This window comes from Petaurus breviceps, unplaced genomic scaffold, assembly GCF_028583685.1.
Source record: "Petaurus breviceps papuanus isolate PSGF00001 unplaced genomic scaffold, PetGlider_PUasm1.0 186, whole genome shotgun sequence".
NCBI lineage: Eukaryota > Metazoa > Chordata > Mammalia > Diprotodontia > Petauridae > Petaurus > Petaurus breviceps.
Window position 1 is genome coordinate 7,110,216 of NW_027185798.1, and position 7,078 is coordinate 7,117,293.

Sequence of the window (7,078 nt, forward strand, 5' to 3'; positions counted from 1 at the left end):
AGTTAGGCCTGCAGCGTCAGGAAAGAGAAAAGTGCCAGGAGTACAGCCCCCTCTTCCTTCTTGGAGCAAGTTAGTGTCAAAGTGGTCCCTAATGAGGGGAAAAGTCTGCAGCCCTGCATCAGCTTTCTCAAGTTGACTATTCCCCACTCCAGGGTTTATCTTTCTGTCCTTAGTGCTGCAGTAAGGGAGGAATGTGTGGATTTTATCATGTGTTGGATTCAACAAGATATGGCTCTGAAGAAATTTTACCAGAACATTCCCCTGTAATTGAGTTGAAATTTCATTATTTTGAGAAGGGCTTAATAATTAATGACTGCCCAGAAGCCCTCTATTGTGAGGTCACATCTAGATAAGAGGTCTCTAAACCTGAATTTCTTAGTAACTAGGTGATCTTGGACAAGTCAGTTTCCTCCCTGAAACTCAGTTTTCTCATGTTTGAAAGCTAACTGTAGGGGCGGCTAGGTGGCATAGTGGGTAGAGCTCCGGCCCTGGAGTCAGGAGGACATGAGTTCGGATCCGGCCTCAGACACTTAACACACTAGCTGTGTGACCTTGGGCAAGTTACTTAACCCCAATTGCCCTCCAAAAAGCAAAAAAAAAATGGAAAAAAAGAAAGGTAACTGCTCTGGGGGTCCTACTTAATTCTCCAGTTCATAATTCATAGGCTTAAGGCTAGAAGGCACCTCAGAAGTTATCTAGTCAAATCCTTTCATTTTTACAAAGGAAACTGAGACCCTAAGAGAGCCTATGGTCACAAAGATAGTAAATAGCAGTGCCTGGATTTGAACAAAGGTTCAGATTTTTTTTAAACCAATTGGGATTAAGTAACTTGCTCAAGGTTATACGGCCAGGTGTTTCTGGATGGGTGCTAAGTGTCTGAGCCCGGATTCGATCCCAGGTTATCCTGACTCTGGGGCTGGTACTCTTACTCGCTGTGCTACCTGGCCACCCCAAATATATGAATGAAATTTACATTTGTTTTTTGCCTTTTTGGAGGGCAGTTGGGGTTAAGTGACTTGCCCAAGGTCACACGACTAGTAAGTGTTAAGTGTATGAGGCCGCATTTGAACTCAGGTCCTCCTGACTCCAGGGCTGGTGCTCTATTCACTGTGCCACACTAGCCGCCCCTACAGTTGTAGTTCTTAAGAAATTTTTCCTTCCATTGCATCTAAATCTGCCTTCCTGTGGCTCCTTCCACCATGCCCAAAATGATTCTTGTTCTGCCCAGGGGCCAAGAAGAACAAGTCTGGTCCTTCTTTGATGTGATAGCCCTTCAAGTACCTGAGAGCAGCTTCTCTCTCAGCTTACCTCAGTCTTCTAACTATCTTTGAGTCAAACATCCACTGTCCCTTAAACTATTCCTCAGATAACAAAGGAAAACAGTACAGTAAAAAGCCATCACCAAGTGTAATGCCAAGCAAAGGCGACTTCCCAAGGTTCAAAATACCAGCATAGGTGCCCTCCATTTATTCAGTGAAAAATTAAGAACAGAGAAAATCAAAATATCGCATAATCCAAAATACAGCATTCACCAAGTGTAATTCAATAATCTCCAAGTACTACTCCACCCTTGGACATTATAATTCATTTAGTCAATCCCAAAGACCCTCTTCTAAGTACTACTCCACCCCTAGGCTGTACATTCATTTAGTCAACCACAAAGTCCCTCTTCTCAAATGGAGATTAGTTTCGAATCATAAGTAAAGTACATTCATTTGGTCAATCACAGAGCACAAAAAAGTCAAAAGTTCCCCATCCTTGGATTACAATTGAATCTACCCCAGAGTTACAACAAGCTTAAGCACAGCATTTAATACCCAAAGAGAGGTCTTTTCTTCATCTTGACCCCAGGCAAGTTCTCAGCAATCTTTGTTCCTGGGGAGACAAAGCTTAGCAAGGCCACAAGATACATTGCCAGTGTCTTCATTAATTCATCTCTGTCTGCAGAACAGTCCTAGGACCCCTGAAAACATTAGCAAAACCCTCTTCCAGGATTTCTGTGAACATACATCAAGAAAATCCTTCTTCAGGGCTTCTGAACCAACAGCAAGGTTCCAGAACCTCTGCAACAACAGCACTGTCCTTCACTAGTGGACAGAATTCACTCTCTGTCTGCAGAACAGTCTCAGGAGCTCTGAACCAACAGCAAGATTTCAGAACCTCTGCAACAACAGCACTGTCCTTCACTAGTGGATAGAATTCACTCTCTGTCTGCAGAACAGTCTCAGGAGCTCTGAACCAGGAGTCTTTCACTAGTGAATAAATCTGGCAAAACAACATCAAAACAGACAGACAAAGTACCAGCATAACAGCTATGTCTCCTCAGTCCTTGGCAGCTCTGGGTGGCAGCTCTCAAAAGTCCTGGGCAATTCATACTGGCCCTCAGCAATCCTCTCCATCTCTCTCTGCCTCCAAGATGCTGCTTCCAAAAAGTTCTTCTGCCTCTCTCTTTGCTTGTGTCTCTCTAAATTTATGTCACTAGCTCCTCCCAGTTCAGCACTCTCTTTTCACATCAACAAGTCCATCCCACAAGTGGGATTCATAAGCTCTGGGTTTTAGCACAATCAATCCCAAAACCAAGCCAATACAGGGGGATCTTTAAATTCTATTACTATCACACCAAGAAAGAGTGATGAACTTCAAATCATGAGACCTGAGTTCAAATCTCAGCTCTGTCAGTTATACCCTGCATGATCTAGCACACTAGGTCATGATCCCTTCCAGTGTTCGATCTAAGCTCTTAGAATCTTATGTTCTCTCTTCTCACTGTCCTGTTTACCTTTTCTTGGACACACTCCAGGTTGTCAGCATCTTGCTTAAAATGTGTCCCTCAACACTGAGCATAGCACTCCAGATGAGGAACTTCAGTGATTCTTGGGCAAAATACAAACTCCTTGGCATGGTAGCTGGAGTCCTTCACAGTAAGGCTTCAGTATCCCTTCCCAGATTTATTGGACATTGCTCACCTCTAAGTACCTGCCAAGGTGACCTGCTTGCCAATCCCCCAAATTGACAATCCATAGTCTGCCTCTGTGAGCTTGTATATACTGTCCCTCATGCCTGTAATGCATTCTTTCCTCACCCCTGGCTCTTGGAATCCTTAGCTTCCTTCAAGGCTCAGCTCATGTACCATATTCTATAGGAAGCTTTTCCTAATAACGTTAGATGTTAGGGTTCTCTCTGTTCCTCAAGTTACTCTGTGTGTGTTATACATATGCATGCATACATATACATATGTACACACATGCATGTCATATCCTCCAAGAAGAATATAAACTCCTTGAGGAAGGGACTTTTTCATTTTGTTGCTGTTCTTAGAATCCAGTGCAGCGCCTGGTACATAGGAAGTCCTCAGTAAATGTCTGTTTGATGTGATTTAGCCAGGGCAGAATATAAGGGATCTGTCACTCCTTTCATCCTGGTCAGTACACTTCTGCTAATGTAGTCCAAGAAGACATTAGATTCTTTGGCTGCAATATCATACTACTGACCCTAGTTGAGTTTGCAGGCCAACAGAACGGAATTGAATCAGATCAGGACCGTGGACAGAGGCCACCCTCTAAACCCTCTATAAGTGGGTTAGACTTCTGGGTGCTTATGGAAGATTTGGAGGAAAAGCAATATAATCCTCTTCTCCCCCAACCTCAGGAAAGTTCTGATCTGATTTGGATTCCTTTTGATAAATGGATTTCAGCCCACCAGTCAGTCAATAAATACTTAATAAGAGCCTACCATGTGCCAGTCACTGTGCCAAATGTTGAGATACAAAGAGAGGAAAAAGACAGTTCCTGCCTTCAGGGAGCTTCACAGTCCAATGAGGGAGACAACTTACAGACCACATGCAAACAAGCTATATAAAGGACAAAGTGGAAAGAACAAAGAGACGGCACTGGAATTAAGGGGGATCAGGAGGGAATCGGAGAGGCTGAGTCCAACAGACCAAAGAACCATCCTCAGGTGCAAGCCAGGTTTTAGGTGGGAGTTAAACTCAGGTACTTTCAGTCACAGCCATTCCATACTGCTGGTGCCCAACTCCAGGACAAGGAGAATAATATATGATCATCTAAGGAGTGGGGCTAATGGTGAATAAAACCAAAAACTGCTAGAGGCAGAAGACTAGTGATTCCTCTCACTCCCCTCCCCCACATTTTTAAAAAGCAATTGGAGTTAAGTAACTTGCCCAAGGTTACACAGCCAGTTATTTTTTGTGTGGGTATTAAGTATCTGAGGCCGGAACCGATCCCAGGTCCTCCCAACTCCGAGCTGGCACTCTTACTCACTGTACCACCTAGCCACCCCCTCCCCCACATTTTACAGAGGAGAAATCTGAAACCCAGAGAATGGAAGTGAGTGACTAGGATCACACAGTGAATAAGTGGCAGTGCAAGGATTTTAACCCTGGTGCCCATTTCTTGGCATCACGTTGGCACTTATCAGGAACATAAACACAAATACACAATATGCATATTCAGTATTCCACAGCGAGGACTAAGACTATATACAACATGACATCATGGTTAGAAAATTGGCATCGGTCAGGAAGATATGGCTTTAAATCCCAACTCTGACACTGGTTACATGACCCTGTAGAAGCCCTCGATCTCGCTATCCCACACATGGCAGAGCAAGGGCTGACCTGCATTAGCAGAGGGAGCTTCCTTACTGTGAGCTCCCAATGCCAATGAAATCACAGGTCAGTCCAAACAAAGATGGTGGTGGTGATTTATCAAAGCACTAGCTGGACAGAGTACACCCTGTACTTGGAGTCAGGAGCACACTGCAATGCTCAGGTTCCATCACTGAACCTTCTTAGCTGTGTGTCCTTGAACAAGTCACTTAACTTCTCTAGGCCTCAGTTTCTTCATTTGTTAAATGGGGATAATAATAGCACCTACATCACAGGATTGTAGTGAGGATCCAATGATACGTCAAGTGATTCTTCATGCTTAAACACTGTAATAATGTGAGTTACTATTATCCATTAAATCATTATTGCCATCTGCTGATAGAGAAGTCTCCACCCTGGAAGCTGCCTCACATTGCAAAAAAAAAAAATTACAGCTCCATCCATATGGAGCATAGTCTATTGAGACCATTCATTATACATGTTGCAAAGTCCCAGGTATATATCCCCATGTATTTCTGTGTCTTCACACTTTTCAGGGGCTGTCCCCTGCTTTGGGCCATGCCCTTTAGATTTCAAGCTCACTGCACAAGGGAAAGGATCATGCTTTGTCCTTAACAATTCATTCAGTGGCTGCTTCCCTGATGCATTTTGAGGAGGATAGGGGCTGAGCTGAATGCCATATAGTTTGGACTGATGGGGCTGAATGAAATCCAGGAGAGCCTGAGTGAAACATAACTCTGCCTTGGGAACTGGAGCCCCTAGATTCTTGGTTATATGGGGTCCATCCTCCTGGGGAAAGGACCCAGCCTGCTGAGGGGATAAAAGATTTTGTAATCCCGTTGGAATCTGAACAGTTACTGAAGTCATACCTTTGCTTCTTCTTTTTAATTTTTTTTTCTTTTTGGAGGGGGGAAGGTAGGGCAATTGGGGTTAAGTGACTTGCCCAAGGTCACCTGGCTAGTTTTTTGTGTTAAGTGTCTGAGGCCGAATTTGAATTCAGGTCCTCCTGACTCCAGGGCCTGTCCTCTGTTCACAGTGCCACCTAGCTGCCCCAATACCTTTGCTTCTTAATGACTTTATCTCTGAGAATCCCTCAAACAAAGTTTCTGTTGAAGAAATAAAACCTTAAAACACACACACACACACACACACACACACACACACACACACCTTTCCCAATTAGTTTATCATGGCACAGTGGAAAGACACCTGGATTTTAAGTCAGCACGAAGAGGTTCTGGGTTCAACTCCTCCCTCTGCCAGTTACTATTGAAATTCATTCTAACTTTGCAGCCTTCCCCTTCATCTGTAGAATGAGGGAGTGAGACCAGATGTCCTCTATGCTCTATTCCAGTTCAAAATCTATGATACCATGATCTAGGTGACCCTGGGCAAGTCCCTTAACCTCTCAGTCTTAGTTTCCTCATTTGTAAAATGAAAGGGTTGGACCAGATGACCTTTAAAGTCTTTTTCTACTTGAGATATATAGTCCTATGACCTAGGTTAGAGTCCTGCCTGTGCTCCCTGCTATGTGTGATTTCCCCTTTCTGGAGTTTTCTTTTCTGTAAAAGCACAAGTTAGAACAGATGATCTGGTAGGTCCCTTTCAGCTCCAGATTCCATGATGCTATGATCCTGTCGGAAGGTGGTAAAGAAGGAAAGGACACAGAGTGGAGCAGAATCATGGGTCCAGGTGGAGAGAAGAGGGGTGCTGAGTAGGCAAGAATAAATGCTACCTCCTTCATAATTTTGCTGTGGACTGGATCTGCCTCTTGCTATGGGGAACAACTTGCCATCAGTGCCTTCTCCCTCAAATCACCCTCTTCTAGACCCCTGAGGAAGTGAACTGTGGCTTTGGTTTAAAGGTGAGACTTCAGGGGGAAAGCCCCAGCTGAACCCCCCCCCCCCCCCCCAAAGACAGACCAAAGGGCTGCTGCTGTGTTAGCTCATCATTGGACTGTTGTGTGTGCTGGGTGGAGGAGAGGTCCACCTCTTGCGCTATTTCTATTTCCTTTCTCTGTGATGCTGCTGGCTGCTGGTTGCTAAGCAACGAGGAGGACTTATTTCCTCCCCTGGGTGGGGGGAGGTAGTGAGGGGGGTGCAGTCTAGGATGAGGGATGGAAAGAAGGGGGTAGGAAAGAAATGCAAAAGAATCAGGCAGACTTGGGACCCCTGGTAAAAGCATGAAATAGCCCAGAGAGAAGCTCACAGTCAGGGATGTCAAATCTGAGATAGGGAGACACGCACAAGTCCTGAGGAAAGACTGAGGCAAAAAGGATCAAAGGGAGAAACAGCCACCGGGAGAGACAGTAACCGAAACACAGGAACAGAGACAAACATTGAGGAGAGCAAGAATTTGGGGTGGAGACCCACACCAATTCATGGAAACAACGAACAGATGCAGAGACATGGGGAGAATCAGAGATAAGACACACAGAGGTAGAGACACTAG

At 44.7% G+C, this 7,078-nt stretch overlaps 1 protein-coding gene across 1 annotated transcript in view; it reads right to left on the reverse strand.

The window, feature by feature from the left end:
- The window catches only part of SRRM3 (serine/arginine repetitive matrix 3), a 105,322-nt gene that overhangs the window by 56,511 nt on the left and 41,733 nt on the right, over nt 1-7,078 (reverse strand). The gene's annotated exons all lie outside the window — the stretch shown is intronic.